This window comes from Pezoporus flaviventris, unplaced genomic scaffold (assembly GCF_033815535.1).
Source record: "Pezoporus flaviventris isolate CSIRO_AGI_PZ_B2104156 unplaced genomic scaffold, CSIRO_AGI_Pfla_v1 ptg000031l, whole genome shotgun sequence".
Taxonomy (NCBI): Eukaryota; Metazoa; Chordata; class Aves; order Psittaciformes; family Psittacidae; genus Pezoporus; species Pezoporus flaviventris.
Genome location: NW_026892579.1, coordinates 40,551,592 through 40,569,900, shown reverse-complemented (window position 1 = coordinate 40,569,900; position 18,309 = coordinate 40,551,592). Strand labels below are relative to the sequence as shown.

The window sequence follows — 18,309 nt, the reverse complement described above, 5'->3', positions numbered from 1 at the left end:
CTGAGCAGGAACTTATTGCATGGAAACTTACTTGTAAATACACTTGCCTTGTTTTATCCCCTATTACTTGTGATTCTCGGTACCCCAGCAGCTATTGCAGGTCCCCCGGCAGCCAGATGCAAACCATGGCTGGTAGACACAGGTTCAGGGAACCGGGGTGACCTCAGCTGCAGTCATCTGGCTTCCAATGCACCCCAGACATCTCCCAGGGGATGGCAGCCAAAAAATCCTACTCACCAGAGGCAAACGCCAGCATTTTTAGAGGTTGTTTGGGAGGGTGGCAAGTAGAAGTCCGGCTCTCACGGAGTTGACTCAAAACGCTCTGCAACATTCACGCGGCGGGAACTTCACCGGGTAAACCATTAACCACCATATAGCTTAGCTGCGTAACCCCCTTCATCATCAGCGAAACTCGCACACACACCCCAGATACACACGCGGGCTGCATGTGCATAAACACACACGTGTATATATGCGTACAGACAGACATACACACGCAAACATATAGACAAAAACGCACAGATACGCACATACGCGTTTTTTCCGAGGGAAGGGGAAAGCGGCGGCGCTCCCACGGCTCAGGGCGCGGCGGGCGCTGTCACCGCAGGCTCAGGGCGGCGGGGCCTGGGGGTCCCGCTCCGCGTCCCCGGGCTTCTAAGGGGGCTCCCGGGGCGCCCCGCCCCGCTCCGCGCGCCGCGGGGCAGTAAGAGATGCGCGGAGCGCTCCGCACCCGCAATCCAGCCGGGATCCTTCCCACCCTCGCTCCGCAAACATACCCCTGCAAATGCCGGTTAAAGCCCCCTCACCCCACTCCCCACCGCTGCTCTTCTACAGTTCCCCGCGGCAGGGAGGGCAGCGCGGTCTCCCGCCTCCCCGCCAAAGTTTCCGCGCCGCTCCGCGGGCGGCGGCGGGGCAGCCTCAGCCCCTTACCCGGCTGTCAGAGCAGGGTCCCGCGGCGGCCCGAACGCGGCGGCTGCGCGGCGGCTTCCTGGGAGCTACAACTCCGCGGCGGCGCCCGGGCGAGCCGCGCGCCTGCGGAGCGGCGGCGAGCGGGGAGGAAAAGAGGAAATGAGCGGGAGGCGCATTGGAGGGAGGGGGAGGAAGGAGCCGTCGCCGAGGGACCGGGGAGAGCGAGGGACGGAGCTCAACTTCCCCGGCGGGGCAGCGGGCGAGCCGCGAGGGGGGGGGGGGGAGGGCGGAGCGCACCGCACCGCGCCGCTGGTCCGCGGCCGCCCCGCGGCGTGCGTAGCGCCGAGCCCCGCGCAGGGGCGCCCCGCCCGCGGCCGCTCCCGCCCAGCCGGGCTACTTGGTATCGCCCTGCCCGCCTCTCCGGGCTGCCGCCGCTGCCGCCGGCGGGCAGGAAGTGCGGGGACCGCGGGGCAGCGCGGAGAGGTGGCTCCGCGGGACTCCGCGCTTGCGGGGGGTGCGCCCGCCCCGGCGGCGCTCGCTGCCGTCCCTGCCGGCATGGGGGGCGGGTGGAAAAAGTTTGGATTTTTCTTTTCTTTATATATGTTTGTTTTTTAATTCTAACCCCAAAGCAAACAAGGAAACGACGGAGCCGCAGAACTCCCGCGGCAGCGGCTCACGCCAGGCCCTGCGCGCATCCTCAGCGCGGCTGAAGGTGGCGAGCGTTCGGTGAGCGGGGAGGACGCTCCGGACGGTGGACACGAGCACGGCAGCCCCGCTGAGCCCCCTGCCACTCGCGGTGCCCCCTCCCACCCCACCGGTGTCCCCACCAGGTCTGTCAGCGATGCAGGTGAATTCGGTACCCACGGCTGAGTGCGCGGTCGGTGTAGTCCCGTCCGGCTGCAGCCAGGCGGTCGCGGCTCTGTGCGAGACACGAGCTTGCCCAGCCTGTCCGCGCACCCCACCACAAAATGGAGCGGGTTTAGGGCTTGATGCTAATCTGCCTCCCGAGGGAGATAATTGGAAGCGTTGCTCAGAAATATGGCCTGCAGCACAAAGAAGTGAATCTTGCTGTTAGGATATCTCTCTCCCATCTCCCTCCCCAGATCCTGCCCAGCACGTTTTCAAATCAAAAACGTATGGCGAATTTAATATAGTTGCCACTGTGCCTTATCGGTAGCTTTCAGTCTGCCTCCACTTACAGGAGACTAAGTGAGCACACTGAGCGCAGGCACTAGGTAAGAACTATTCCGACCTGAAACCAAGGCCACACCAGGAAAAAGATACTTTAAGATCTTAGCGACAAACCTTTGGACACAAGGAGGGATAGGAGCAAACAGAAAAAGCCCACCACTGCCAAAGCAGCAGTTTTTCAAAGCTTATTTGCACTGGGGCCAACAGATTCTTATAAGGACAGAAAAAAAAGAGAAGAAAAAAAGCACCAAACCCTTTCACATGTACTCAAAAGCTTGAATCCATTGAAACTGAATACATAGATGCAAATAGATTAAAATGTTACCCAGTAATACCATTTTCTCCAAGGTCTTTCAGAAATAGTTCAACCATTTTGCCAGCTTAAAAAATAAATGCCAGCCCAAGGCAAAGAACAAGTGTGGAAACTAAAGAATCTGAAGTTAAAACTAGAAGCAGCTTGACCAGGAACATATAATGGAAAACTGTATGCAACCACCATCGTTGTTGCCAACTTCACATACTTGAAACTGGGTTCTCCTTGCAGATGATTACATGTGAGTAATCCCCATGATTTCCCTGTAATCCCTTCCCTGCTGTGGCTGTCACTGTGCCTTACCAGCCGCTCTGCCAGGGAGGAGGTGGCATGGGTGACACCACCACCCGCAGCCCAGGAATAGGTGGCAACTGCGCAAATACCTACTTGAAGCCTCCTCCGTGATTTACAACCCTTCGGGCTGACATCTGGCAAGAGGAGGCAGTTTATGGCACTCAATTCCACTTTCATTTTTAACATGGTTGCTCCAACAGCAGCACATTTTCCTCAGCACAGCACCACCCTGCATCCTGCAGCGGATAGGTTGTGAGATGAGACCTGCAGCCACTGATTCCTTGCAGGGATGTCTTGGTTCAATGGGGCTTGGTGGATGCAAGCACCCTGCCTCAGTTTGGGGTGACTCTTGGGTGGGTGTCCTCACTGCACCCTGCTCAGCACAGCTCTCAAATGTTTCTGTCAGGAGCTGCCTGTGCTTGGAAACTCATGGACATTGTATGGTCAGTGAGTACTTATGAGAAGTACCCACAGCTGCGTCTCTCTTTCAGCCCTCTAGCATTTTTTATATTATCCTATGATAAATTGCATAAATACTGAAAATCATTCTCAATTCAACAGTTATTGGGGAACACACAACAAGGACCAAATGAGACATTTATACCAAACTTCTTTCTTCAAGAATTGCATGCTTCCAGTTGTAACTGGATACAGGATGGTGCAACCCCAATAGATACCCAACCAAAGAAACACTGCCAAGATTTCAGATGATTTTGAGTCCTACTGCTTGATAACATGCAGTTCCTAGGTTATAGAGATCCCCTGGGAAGCAAGGAAGGATGGCCTGTAGAAAGTTGTCAGCTGCTCACAAACAATCTGAAATTAAAAGAAGCCACATATTCATTCCTGCAATGAGTTTGGGGAGGCTGCTCTTCCCACTGCAGCATCCCAGTGCTGCTCTCCTCTTCAAAGAATGTAGCAGAGAATGTAGGTAGTTACTTTTTCATGTTAAGTGCTTAAATGCATACTTGAGTATACTGCTGTGAGAACTTAATGTCCTGTGAAATACTGTATTCATCCTACCTGAAAGAAGGATGGAGAGGTGGGGGTCGGTCTCTTCTCCCAAGTAACAAGTGATAAGAAGACATGGCCTCAGCTGTGCCGGGGAGATTTAGATTGGATATTAGGAAAAATGTCTTCACCAAAAGGTTGCCAAGCGTTGGAACAGGCTGCACAGGGAAGTGATGGAGTCACCATCCCTGGGGGTATTTAAAAGCATCAGAGATGGTTTAGTGGTAGACTTGACAGTGCTGGGTTAAGGGTTGGTCTTGATGATCTTAAGAGTATTTTCCAACCTAACTGATTCTGTGGTTCTATGAAAGCATTTGTAAAATTGGGCCCACTGGGTGTTTCCGGTTTATTTAAAGTTCTTCTTTTGATAGTGTATGTTGTTAATCCTATCTGTAATACATGATGACCTTGCATGGACCTTCGCAAACTTAAATCCATAGTTGCTCTGGCATCTCATCTTTTGTTTGATTTTTCTTTCTGCTTTTCATTCTATTTCCACACTGAGGAGTAAGAAACAAAGATGGATTGAATCAGATTCATCTGCATCATTCCAGCTATGCTGGATTTGAAGATCCTACGTGAAATTCCTTCTGCTGGGGAATTACAAATTCCTTCTGCCTGGCATTACAAATTCTGGGGTTTAAGCACCGAGGGATTAGGTGGAAGCTAAAGTGTTTGAGTTGTGTGGCATGCTGCTGTTCTTTAATATCTGCCATAATAATGTGAGCTTTATGAGGCTATTGCTAATCTTGAATTATTACCTGCCTTCCTGTGGTTTGGCATGATTAACTCAAGGAAGAGATTAAAGTGATATTTACCTTTTTTGAGCAGTTCATCAGCTTGATGTGGGCAGCCCAGCACCAAAAAGAACAAAGAAAGAAACTGCTGGCAAGGATTAAGGCTTCATCCCACTCTTTCCCTGTTGGTCTCCTGATACCTGTCATGGTTGTTGGGATGGAAAGAGCTGGCAGTATCCTTGAAGGCAGACAATTGCTCCAGCCGCTTTCAGGACATCTGCCTGGTGAAAAGCTTGTGTGGGTCTGAGAGGCCTCGATCTGCCTCTGTCATAAGAGCCAGGATGTGCCTCCACTGCAGACAGTGACAGTAAAAGCATGTCTTCTGGCTGTGGGCTGTGGACACGGTCACCCTGGTCATATCCACACTGTCCTGGAGGCAGATGGCACTTCTCTGGGGGGAGCCACTGGCCAGGAGTTTTGCTTGGGAAGGAGCTCCTGACTGGCTGGGGCATTTGCAGGACAACCTCACACAAGCAGTTGGAGGAGCACCCCCAGGAGCACCCCCCCATCACTGAGCTGCCTCACAACCTACATTTGATGCAAGAAGGCAACCTTTCAAAAGATGCTGTAATTATTTTTTTCATCCTGTTAGAATCTTGCTTTTGGAAATCCCTCACTGAAGAATCACTTCAGAGAAACTTGAATGAAAATAGTAAAGGAGTGGTGCAGCCAATTGTTATTTCATTGTGATAAAGCCAAGCTGGATGACAGGTGCTTGGGGAAATAAGGACAAAACTGTTCATTAGAAGTATTTTCTTTGATAAGTTATGTCTTCCAGTAATAAACCCCTGGGTGCTCATATTTGTGCTACCAGATGATGGGCTTTATCAGTTTAACCCTTCTTTATGCTTCTTTGCATTTCCAAGTTGGACTTAACAGGCAAACAAACATAACTTGGGAAATGCCAGCTGCACATATTGCTCTCACCCTCAGTATGGACAGGCGGCATTGCCTGAGCATGCAGACCCAGTATTTACACGCTACCAAAACAAATATGCCAAGGGGTTTTGCCAGTCATCTGGATCACAGAAACTGGAGGTGGAAATGAGCAGGTAGATTTTTACAGTGCATTTTCCTGCCAAAGCAGGATTGTTCCCTGCAGTATCTTCTAGCGCACTTTCCTGGCCTGTTTAAAACGACCTTGGAGGATGGGGAGAGGCAGGAGGGGCGAATCTGGCAGTACCCTCTAGAGTCTTTTTGTCTAGTTTGAATGATATAATGTGGAGCAAGGGCAAATGGGCGTTCAGCAAATTTAGCTACAACACAATGTTTAATGTAATTTTTGCATGCTTTTTCATCTCCAACCTACTTGCTATGCCTGCCACTGTGCCAGTAACGTCAGATAGATTAAAAAATAAGTAACAGAAATAGTGGCAGTACTCCATCTTTGCATGATTGCTCTGCTTTCTCTTAGCAGGAGATTGTCTTGGGTGCTTTCTTCTCCTACAAGGAGAAATGAACTGTAAGAGCTGTGATGATTGGCAGTAAGCCTGAGAACAGCAGATATGTGCCTGCACAGCTGGACAAAGACAAAAACTCACTCTGCTACCTACATTTGTATTAAGGTTACCCCAGGGATATCCTAGCGACTACAGGGGACTTAGCTCATGAACAGCCAAAGCCATCAGGCACATTTACATGTATAAGAACACTTGGTGTCCTTTTCAAAGTCAGAGAGAGTAATGATGAAAAGAAATTTGGCTTCCTGGTTTTACCTCTGATAATAGAATGACTGGGGATGGCAATATTAAAAAACATCAGCCCTGACAGAGATGAAGAACTTATGAATTAAACGGCACATTTTCATTTTATTTGCTGTTGTTTAGTAGCTTATTACATGGGAATCTAAAAAGGACCTGATTGTACCTCCCAGGCTGCAGTTGCTATGCAAGACACTAAAGTTAGGTGGTTTAGGTAAGATTTTAATATTAAAGCTTCTTACACAAAAAGGGAAAAGCCTTGCTAAATAGGGAAAAATAAAAAGCCTCATTTCTCCCTGTGGTGCAGTTTTGCACTGAGGGGTTTGCCACAATGTTTGCTAGGATTTATCATCAAACAAAGTGTGGGGCCAGGGGAATTTCCTGTGTTCCATAGCCTGCACATGCTTATTTCAAGTTGCATCTACCAACAACCCAGATATCCTGCGGGCTCTGTACACAAGGATACCTGCTATCAGGGTAGAGCAGCAGGGCCTTGAGTGTCTGCCCATGATCCCGCAGCATTCCTGTCTGGACTTGGCATCCCCGCACGGGCTATTTCCTCACACTGGCAGCAGCAGTAATTTCAAAACACAAAATGACGTGTCTGATTTGTCCAAGCAGAAAATAATAGTGAGCCTTCGAAACGGATGAGCTTCCACAGAGCAAAGTAGCCCTCAGACTGTTGTGACTGTGAGATGTAACAGAATAAACTCTGGTTTTGTGATCCCACATGGCAGATTTATGCTGAGAGAGGTGGGATAGAGTAAGAAGATTCAAGTGTTTCTATGCATCAATGCTGTTACATTTTCCATTCTGAATCACAACAGGAAAATGCAAAAGTTAGAAATTAAGTATGAGAAATACCAGTGTGTCTAAATGAAAATCAGTGGTTTAGCCTGGCATTACAAAAGCTTTAAAAGGCAAAACAAAACGAAGTATTTTTGTTCAATCAGGGCAATACTGAATGATATAGTAAACCTGGTATTTCCCCACAGGGACTTTCAGTTTTGCTCAGACCGCTTTTTTTCATATGGCTGAACAAAAGAGGGAAAGAAAGAAACCCGACAGCGCTTTCTGGGATGTTGGAGCCAACAAGATGCTAATTTAGTGCTCTGCCAGCCTGCATGCTCTGGGATACCTTCCAGAGCCCTGTGAGAGCCAGGGGACCCCACACACCAGCATCAGGATGCTGCTGCCCCCCCCACTCTGGAGTTATGGGGCTTTTGCATCACGTTTGCACCCCTCATCCAGGTTCCTGCCGGGACATCCATGTGCTCACACCATTCCCATCTGCATAAATCCACCCTGAAATACTTAATACTAAATTCCTTTTCGTACTTGAAGGGGGCTTATAAGAGAGATGTGGACAAACTCTTTCGCCTGTTGGGATAGGACAAGAGTAATGGCTTTAAGCTGAAAGAGTGTTGATTCAAACTAGACATAAGGAAGAAAATTTTTATGGTGAGGGTGGTGAAACACTGGAACAGGTTCCCCATCCCTGGAAGCATTCAAGGTCAGGCTGGATGGGGCTCTGAGAAACCAGATCTAGCTAAAGATATCCCTGCTCATTGCAGACGGGGTGGACTAGAGAACTTTTGAAGGTTCCTTCCAACCCAAGACATTTTGTGATTCTGTGAAAACAGAGGGCCTCATAAAGCAGCATTTTCCATGGGATCAAGATTTCCTACTCAGTACCTGAAGGCAAAGCCATGTGGATCATTCAGTGCAATTTGGAGGAAGTCAGATCAGTTTTGGTACGGGCAATGGAGGACTCCTGTATTGCTCCTGTTGGTAATTAAGAGAAAGCAAATCACAGGGGAGGACAATAAAAATATTAATTAACAACACTTTCAACAAGAAAAAAGTTAGTAATTTTGAAAAGGTTGGTTTATGCCTGGAGAAAATACTTAAATAGGGTAATCACGTTGTTGGGCATTTGACAGATGTGTACTAATAATTAAATGGCTGTATTGATTCCGCATTTAGATAATCACCAGATCCTCCATGCTGTTGCAGGAACGTCCCAGTTCTGCTGCCACGAGCTTTGATTTCAAGTGAAAAATGTACTTAATTTCAATCATAAGACAACCATGTTTCACTGACTGGCCTTCACCTGCAAAGTCTACATGCATTTCCCATCGGCTGGAGAGCCCAACACGTGATCCTGCAAAGCTACAGCAGCCTGTGGGCTGAGCAGCAGCCTCCTGGCTTTGCAGGGCCTCCAACCTGCTGGGTGCTGGGATTAATTGGGATGGGTTTAGCTGGGACAGGCAGTGATGCATAGCTGGTGCCCGACCTGGCGGGTGCAGGAGGAGGGGGAAGCAGAAAGACCCATTGACATGTTGGGCCTCGGGCAGGGACAAAGGGGAGCAGCATCCCCCCTGCTGGTGCTTCTCACCCAATGGTGATATCACAGCAAAATATAGAGGACTCCTGCTGAAATGGGAGGACTTTTCCCAGGGGCAGGCTATTTTCTAGCCTTGCCAAGCATCCTGCCCTACCTTTACCACAGCACCATCAAAACATGCATTTTTCTGTAAGACCAACAGAGAGGAGCAGCAACTTTGCAACTAAAATCAGTTGCAGCCTTCAGGGATATATAATCACCTTGTATCACAACACAAACCATGAGGCAATTTGCTTCAAGCAAAGGATATTTTCTTCCCCGTCCAAACAAACAGATAATAATCCTATAAGAGAGCCTGCTAGCAGGATCCTGGACAATGCATGACACCGTGTTTTCATCAGCATCCCACAGAGATCTGGCAAGGTACCTGGTGCTCAAGGCACCCGCTGGTTTGGCTGCTCTCAGCTGATCCACCCAGCAGCATTCAAAGGCAAACAGTGGCACAGCTTATTAAAGCCACAGCAGCTCCTCTGTGCTCAGATTGCCGTGCAAATACCACCAGATTTTTCATATTATAATACAGGTGTCCTGTTTTATATAAAATGATACCCACGCAAGGAAGAGCGATTCAGTTACTTACTCCGTGCTGGGGGTATCTGAACGACAGTAATTCTGTCTGACAGAGATTTTGGAGACATCTCTTCATGCTGACAGAGATTAAGAAATAATCTAGTTCCTAAACCAGATGAATTCCTAAAAAATGCTGGAATGGGTCACCTTTCACATAAGAGTTTCAGCACTGATTAATTAATGTACAGTTTGGCTTCAGCCATGCAAAGAGCACGTTTCTGCCCTTGCACACGTGAACTCCAAGAGCAACGCAACTGCTGCTTTGCTTTAGGCTCCTTTTGGGAACAGCCAACATTTAATGGCATATAAAATTTCATGTTTGGTAATAAAAAGGTAGGTAAACAAGCAGGGGCAGAAAGCAAAAAGTAGGGACTCTGGAGCCTTTGGAGCCTTCCAGTGTCTTTCTTTCACATTGGCAATGTGTTTTTCCATTGGAAAAAACTTTTTTTCTCCTGAGTCTTCTCTGCAGGAAATCTCCCTTTCTAGTAGGGTCCCCTCCTCCAGGCAGAGGCCAGCACTAGTGGCCACTCCCCTCCCCAAGGCAGGTCCTGTCTCTCAGTGGTGGTGTTGAAATGAAAATACAGACATCCTATTAATAACTGAACTGTAGACAATTCCAGATGTGGAATCCGGATTCTGAAATTACATACCCAACCAAACTAGGCCTGAACCAGTAAAATTCGTCTGTGCTTCCTCTGACTCATAACTGGTTTTTCAGAGAGGTTTTCAGCAAAATTCTTCAGCAATTCCTGTGTTGTTACCTGACTCATACTGAAACACCGAAGTCATTATTGAAGTGAAATTGTAACAAAGGGGGTGTGAATACTTTGCATTTAAAATGCATTAGAAACCATATTTTGCTTTGGAGCATGCTTTGTCCAATAATGAAATACCATGTTATTTACAAAAACAAACAAAAATCTGTCATATAGGGCACAGAGGAAATCAGGCACTTAAGAAACAACAATTTTGAAATGTAAGGTTAATTTATTCTTCAATTAACCTTCATTTATCCTCCTGACACGTGTAATATTTGTGTTCAGCATCCCATCCACTTTCAATTTGAAGCCCCAACCCATGCCAGCAGGGAACAGAATGCTCAGCATAAAAGTTGGAGGTGTTCAGATGTCCTGGGGATGGGCAGGGCTACAAAGCACATGGCTGTGAGTGGCACTTTGTGACTGTGGGAGCAGAGGTGCACCCACAGCCCCCCCAGCAGTGCAAAGTGATGGGAGAGAGGAGTCGGGCTGGTTAGCAGATCACTGAAGCTTCCATCCCTGAGGAAAGACCCAAACCTTTTGTGCTTTGCTTCTGTTAAAGCATGATTTGCTGCAGGAGGGTTGGTGGTGTGATGTAGGCATCAGTCCATCACCCTGCCCATGGGTTTGCGGCATGGGAGCAGCAGCCTTTTGCCTGAAGCAAAGCTGTGTCTGGGAGGGATCTGGCCTCCTCCCCTGCAGTGGGAGCCCGGCTATCCCTCCCTGGCTTTTGCCATGCCATAAAGCCCCAGGGCCTGTGAAGGTGGACCACAAAGGCGGTGGATTTAGGGAAAAAAAATACGGTGCAACAATGATTTCTTTGCTTTTTAAATTAAAACTCAAACAGTGGCTGCAGAAGAAGGGACTGAAAAAAATCCCCCAAGTCTGGGAGCTCATATTTACCTTCTCACCAGCTCTGCAGATATTTAATTTGAGAGTTGCTTCATCTCCTGTCTCCCTCATGTATCATCGCTAATTAAAGTACACACACTGCACTTACCCAGACAAGGATGTGGGAGGCAGAAGAGGCTCCATCTCATTTTCCACTGCTGTATTGCCTCTGCAGAGACAATCGCAGGGGAGCCGGGGTCCTGCTCAGAGCCTGGCAGCTGCAGCATGGACCCTTCCCTTCACCACCGCTCTGTGCGATGGAACCCCCCACCATGTGGGAGTGGCAGCTTCCAAGGGAAAGGACTCAGTGGCGGTGACTCCCTGGGCAGACAGGATGAGCCTGGCAAGGGAGGGAAGGACACCGCATCGCAGGCACTGCTCCACACGCCTGCACTGCAGACCACTCTGTCCCCAGCTGAGTAAGCCAGAGGAGCTGTGCTGGCAGCAGCCTCATAGGTCTGTGCTTTGGTGCCTCCACATCCTCCAGACACACCTCCTAACTTCCAGCTCAAGTGGGATTCCAACAAAGCCTGTAAGGCTGTAAGGACACATCTTCCGCAGCCTACAGCCCACAGAGACACCCTTTGGATGTGTCCCCCAGAGCCTGGCCACCTGACTGCATGTCCACTCACTCGCAGCCAGCAAAATGAGTTTGCTGACTTCTTCCCAACTTCTGGCTCCAGGCTAGAAGTCTGTCCCCTTCAGCCACCCACTGCACCCCAGCTCAACTTCAGTTCAGCCAGAATGTGGGGGGCTTTTGGCACTGCCCCATTCTGCAGGCATACTGGTCTCCACCCTCATTGCAGTCCCTCTTGACCCACAATGCTACAGGTGACATCCACCTATAACAGGTAAAGAGAGACTCTAAAGCCTGTGAACACCAGTGAGGGAATGCAGTGATTATCTATGCCTCAAAAGAGTCAAGAATCATGGAATGGTTTGGGTTGGAAGGGCCCTTCAAAGCTCATCTAGTCCAACCCCCTGCAATGAGCAGGGACATCTTCAACTAGATCAGGTTGCCCAGAACCACATCCAACCTGCCCTTGAACGTCTCCAGGGGTGGGGCATCCACCATCTCTCTGGGCAACCTGTGCCAGTGTTTCACCACCCTCATAAAAACCTTCTTCCTCACATCCAGCCTGAATCTCTCCTCTTCTAATTTAGAACCATTATCCCTCCTCCTGTCACAACAGGCTCTGCTGAAAGGTCTGTCCGCATCTTTCCTATAGGCCCCTTTTAAGTACTGAAAGGCAGCAATAAGGTCTCCCTGAAGTCTTCCCCAGGCTGAACAGCCCCACCTCTCTCAGCCTTTCCTTACAGGAGGTATGCTCCATCCCTCTGATCACTTTTGTGGCCCTTCTCTGGACCCTCTCCAACAGGTCATGAGAAAGGTGGGGAGAGGACAGGAGCAGCTCCTTTAATCCACCAGACTCCCAGGAATTTAACCTCCTGTGCTGGTCCTTGACGCTTTGATTGTGGAACTTCCAATCACAATTCAATTAGTGCATCCCTCCACAAGGTCCATGTCTTTCCTGTACTGAGGACTCCAGACCTGGATGCAGTACTGCAGGTGGGGTCTCACCAGAGCAGAAGGCAGAAGGTGGTGTCAGAGGAGGAAACATGAACACCATGTGTTTAACATTTGGCCAAAGGTCGTTTCCTTGTCCCCATCTGAAGCACCACTGTGCACTCCACTCTACATGAGCCAGACGCATTCATGTCCATAGAAGCTGAGGGAAAGCACTGCTGAGAACGTCCACAGCTCTGCATAATTAATCCCCAGAACTATAAAAAGCTGTGAGGGAATGAAATTTAGAAAAATCTAGTTTTAGGATAATTATAGTACAAATCAGGAGAGCACTTGGACCCAAGACAGATGCATTAGTAGGACAACTGAGCGCAGTGGGTCAAATTCACACTCGGCAGAGCCGCACAGTCTTCTGCAGGGCTCCTCCTGGGATTGATTCAGCCCAGGGAGAGAAGAGAGACTCTGCAGCGTGATGAAGTGAGTAGAAATCTGAAATAGCACCTCCTAATATAGAAAGCATAAAAGAAAGGAGTGAAATGGTTTCAGGTTAGCATTCAAGTCCCAGGGGTAAATGGGGAGTGATGCTTTCTGAAATATTTTGGTTTAATGCTAGTTTAGCCTGCTTCCCCCCACCCTGCCTCCACTTGCATGTCTACTGTGTTACAGCTGGTTCTCTAACATCCCAGTTTGTTTGCAGACCTTATCACATTTGGGCTTTTTTCAAAGCTCCAGATGCTGGAATTCACGTGTTGCTTGTGAACACAGATCTTCAGGATTCTAAACAGTTGTATTTCTAGTCTGTATTTTTCATGGCGAGTTCGAAAACATTAACCCTAGGCCCTGAGTCACGAGCAACCAAGCAAAGATGATTTCTCCCTTTTCCCAGTTTTTAAGCCAGTCATTACAGTGTCCAGTTTAAGATGTTGAATCCTTAGGACTGCGTATTTCACTCACCAGTTTCAGGTATGGGAATGTGGGATTTTTTCATCTACATACTAACACATGGATTCAAGCTGTATACTGGGCACATTTTAATTGAATACTTGAGGAGCCAGTGCTGGGTGACTGGATTATGGCTGGCACCACACAACCCCAGTGCCCTCAGCATCTCAGTGGGTTCCCCAAGGCTCTGCACAGGGCTCTCCAGGACAGACTCTGGCCTTCAGGTGTTGCTCCCAGGTAAAATAGCATACCCACAGAGAGGAAGAAGTTTATTGCCTTTTTTTAGCAATAGAAACGTAACACCTGAGAATTCGGTTTTATGCAAGCCAGAATTGGCAGGCTGCTCACAGGCTAACAAACAGGGAGATTACCACTACTTCAGAAGGGCTGTTTAATGTCCAGCACCCTGTTTCAGTGTGACTTTGGTGCCACAGGAGCAGGCACTTCCAGTTGCATCTCCTGGCCAAAGACAAGGACAGAATGGCAAAAGGGGTCTGTCCCGTGTCAGCTTATGCTTGAGCTCCCTGTTATGGCATTATTCATTCCCAGAACAAAGTTATTTGGTACAGTCATAGCATGCTATCAAACAAGTACTCTTTTCATAACGATGAGCTATGATTTTTTATAGACTTAAGAGCATTGGCATCCTTCAAAGTGAAAGGCGTCCCTCTAAGCCAGTGCCATTCCTTGAATTTAAAATGTGCGTAAGAGGAGTCATGTACTATAAGCAGATATCTTCTCCTTCCTTTTGAAGTGTAGGAGCTGTTTGACACAAGACAAAGCAACTGGAGAGAGGAAGCAAGCATTTACTGTATCAGTCAAAAATGCATCCAACCCTGCTGTGTGGTTCTTGATGAAAGGGGAACAAAAGGCCAGCTCCATGAGACACAGCTCTTTAGAACTCTTAAGTTCTTAAGTGGGTGGCAGGTAAAGCATCACATATTTCCCTTGTGTCCAAAAGCATTAGGGTCAATTGAAGAGTAGCTGGTAAGGGTAGAGATAATGAAGAAATGGAGAGTATCCTTATAAGCTTACAGACAAGTTAAAGCAAGTGGGAGCTGCAGGCACAGAGAAAGGCAGGATGACAATTCAAAGCAATGCTGACAAGTTGGGGAAAAGGCCTGGAAGAAAGGATGCGGTTCAGTAGAGACGCGTGTGAGGTAGGCACGAACAATCAGCTGTGCAAACACGGCCTGGGTTCAGATGCAGCAGCTCTGCCAAGAAAAGGTCTGAGAGGGTGGTTGTGAATTGCAGAGTGAACATGAGTCAACAGCATCGTGTTGTTATGGAGAAGACAGATGTTCTAGGGTGGCTAAAGGAAGAGCAGAGGCCATACAATGGGAAATGTTATGCCCCCTTCCACACCAGCTAGAGTGATGCACTGTGGCTTGAGGAGTGGCACTTGCACAGAGCACAGTTGCCAAGCAGGGGGGTGGAAAACACCCCGAAAGCACACGTTGACTGAATTGGGCTTTAGTCTAAATATGTGAAGCCTGAAGGAAAACATAATCCTCTAGCTACGTAAAATGTTGTCTTAAATGGAGGAGGATGTCTGCAGTGAACAGGAGCAATGAGATTAAATTAAAACAGGTAAGAGTCAGAGCATGCATAGGAATAAGAATTTCTGCAGGTAAGGGCAGCAAAGCACTGGACTGGATGGCTGGGGGCAATTGAATTTTCCATCACACCACAAACAGGTCAGACAAGTGGTGGTTAGAGATGATAAAGCGGTACAACCTGCCTTGAGGCTGGAGGAAAGATTAAATGAGCCCTTGCGAATCTTTCTGGCCCTGTTTTTCTGTGATTTATCAGAGGATTCACAGATGTAGTTTTCCATGTTTTCATGGTTTAAAAATGCAGCTTTACTGGCCAACACCACAGTGGAGATGTTGGGAGAAAGAGAAAGCCCTCTTGTCTAAGCCCAGTGACACCCACCACTTTTGGAGCAAAACCCCTGTGAAGTCACCAGCAAGCTGTGCTGTGGTCGCCTCAGGATCTGAGAAGGTAACACTCAAAGCTTTTCTCTCTAGTTTTTGTGGCACTAAAATATCAACAACAAGTTACAGATGAGACAAAATAAGAGCAGTATTTCAGTTCAGCTTCCAGGTTGTTTAACCCTGTTCTCTCCCATCATCCCTTAACAACTGTGTGGTCTCTTCAAAGTCAAGGTGAAATAAAAAGAGAACTCGGATTCCTGTCCTGGAAGTGCCAATGCCAAGCTGTTGAGTTTTCTGAATTCCTTCTGCTTTTGTAGCAGAAATGATTCACAAATTGAGATTCACATGGGCTTTCAGTCCCCCAGAAGCTATTATGGATTTGTTGGCTCTATTCTAGTTCCTTCATTTGCTATTCCTGGGGGAGCAGTAATGCCTCCCGCTACCTAATAGCATGGTGTGTGACAGAGAAGGACAAAGCCAGACTCTTTGCAGATACACACCACAAGAGGACAAGGGACAGCTGTCACAGATGCAGCAAGGGAAACTCTGGTTAGAAGTGAGGAAGAAGTTTTCAACATGAGAGTGGGTGGTGAAGCACAGCAAGAAGTTGCCCAGGGAAGCAGTGGTATCTCCATCCTGGAGTTTCAAACTGAATGGGACAAGCCCTTGGACAGTCTCACCTGATTCTGAAGTTGGCCATACCGTGGTCAGAGGTGGGACTAAGACCCCAGGGGACTCCTCTATGATGCCAGCATAAATTTCCCAAGTCACAGCAGAATTTCCCATACTTCTTCATACCTCGAACACGCTTTTCTCCTGGATTTAAGTTGCAACAATAAGCATGTCCTCCCAGACTGCCCCAGTCCTACCCAGTGCCACCAAGCAGCTGACCAAGGACTTGCTGCTGGGTCTGTTTCACACCTTATCCCACCCCTCAGCTCTCCTTGGCTCACTTCTGTTGCTGGGCTCTGGAGGCTGGTTGATAAGGACAAACATCTCATTTACCTGCTTTGTTTTATTATAACAGACTGCAAACGAGGTACGTATACCAATGTGGTCTCAAAAAAAAAGTGAAAAATTAATGAAAACTCATTCTTTCAGTGCTGTGCTACTGCAGCATGGGGGACAATATATGCCCACTCCTTTCCTTTTCTCAGTTGGTTTTTAGGGCTGTAGTAAATCCAGCAAATGTCAGCCAGAGAAGACACATCATGACAGTAATGGCTGTAATCTCAAAATGCACTTTACAAAGACTGAAAAGAAGAAAAAAGGTGAAAAAACATCAAGACTTTATTGTTAAGGTGCCTGATCCTCCCCAGTCTCACATGTTTTTACATGGCTTTGCTCACAACTCCACCAAACAATATTTGCCTTTGCTTTACGTGCTGAATATTTTGCCGTGACTGCAGGTCACCAGAAAGGGTAGAAGCCATTTTGACTTTCAGAGCCAGGCTGATCTGCCAGCACAGAGCCATTAGGAGATGACTGTCTTGTAACCAAGCCAGTTTAGCACAGCTCTACAAGCCCTATGCTCTTACAACCATGATAGTACCTGTAAGGAAACTATCCTGTCTTCTTGCAACACTCTTCTGCCTATTGCCTAGACAATACATTTTAAGGAGTATCCTATTTCTTTGCATAGGAATCAGATATTTAAAGCCAAGATAATGTTTAAAAACAGCACAGAAACTTCTTGGTTAAAACATTAAAAATCTGAACCTACCTTTGCATCCACCATTATAGAGAGATGTGCAGGATTGACAGGGCTTTCATTGCCTCCATGGTGTGGCTCTCCTGATAAGCGGGGTACATAGTCATAGGAGGTGCTAAAAGAGCTTTTCCGGGTGCTTGCATAGGCATAGGATGGACGAGGCAATCGATCTGCTTGAATTTAAAAAGACAGATTTATGAAGAATAATTGCCTTCTAACTTGGCAGAGAATGTGTACTGCCTGGAAGGGATTCACAGCTGTGTCCTGTTCTCATGGAGTTAACTGAGCTTAGAAAAAAGCATTTGATCTATTCTTCTTCCTTAATTCAACATAGCTGAGAATCTCCCAGGATATTTCTATTCGAATTGCAGCAGGCTTTCCATTTCAATGTGTTGGCAGTGAATATCTGTCACACTGATGGCATTCTCTACATGGAAAGTATCATCAACACTTACAGTAGACAGCAGCAAATACATCACCTGAATGGCTGACTGTGTTGTAGGAAAAGCAAGATGGGCTACTTTTATCTCTGACTATGAATGCAGGTTGCCTTGAGCAACATGAGTTTTGCAGCCAGATTCACAGATTTTGTACCATTTCTGTGCTATATCGACACCTCTGGCATTTAGCTTCAGCTAAAGCTAAGCCACAAATAAGTACAAATCAAATAGATCAAGCAGCAGAACCACTCATGTTTGTAATGAGCTTCCAAACTTCATTCATCATTTCCTGCAGCTTTGTGCAGATGTCTGACTCTCACATTTTACAAAGACAGACTTTTTAAAACCAGTTCATACTTGCACAGTACTTGAACACAGCTGGAAACTCCCTGTGTTACCTTCCTCCAACGGAAAAAGAGGCAAAATCCCCTCCAGGAGCTCCTGAAAAGTGACCACAGAATTGAGTAATACAAAAATGGTGAGCCTGAAAGAAGAGGGGAAAGTAAATTTCATCTCCAAACTGATGCTTTCTTGTTTTTTCTTTTTTCTTCTGCGCACACAATGCCACTGCAATAGGCCGATGTTGATGGTATCAGCACTGAAACCAGCACTTACAGAAATATGATGCAGCCACCACCAAAACCAGTTTGCAGACCCTCTGATTCACACTCTGAAGCTCATAATTTATCTTCTTTTATTTATATGAATAACCTGAGTTATAGGTTCATATTTCCAATGTAAATCATTAATACTGACAGAAAAGGCTGTCCCATGAAAACTTTCCAGGAAAGTGTTATTTATGCATGAGTCCTATGTTCTCTGTGTATGTTAAGCACACTATTTCTTCACTGAAAGTGTGTCTCAAGGCTAGTTTCTTTTAAGCAAACCTTTGCAAGGCAAGGAAAAGCCT

General features: G+C 47.3%; 1 protein-coding gene across 4 annotated transcripts in view; it reads right to left on the bottom strand.

The window, feature by feature from the left end:
• The window catches only part of HPCAL1 (hippocalcin like 1), a 78,286-nt gene extending 61,227 nt beyond the window's left edge, over window positions 1-17,059 (bottom strand). Inside the window, exon 1 of one of the 4 annotated variants that reach the window (XM_061460823.1) lies at window positions 16,972-17,059. The gene's annotated coding sequence lies outside the window, so the exon portion shown is untranslated. Of the gene's footprint in view, window positions 1-530; window positions 691-930; window positions 1,230-10,950; window positions 11,111-16,971 lie in introns of those variants that run through there. The other 3 variants (XM_061460824.1, XM_061460820.1, XM_061460822.1) reach the window with 3 other exon arrangements.
• Between the last annotated feature and the right edge of the window lie 1,250 nt (window positions 17,060-18,309).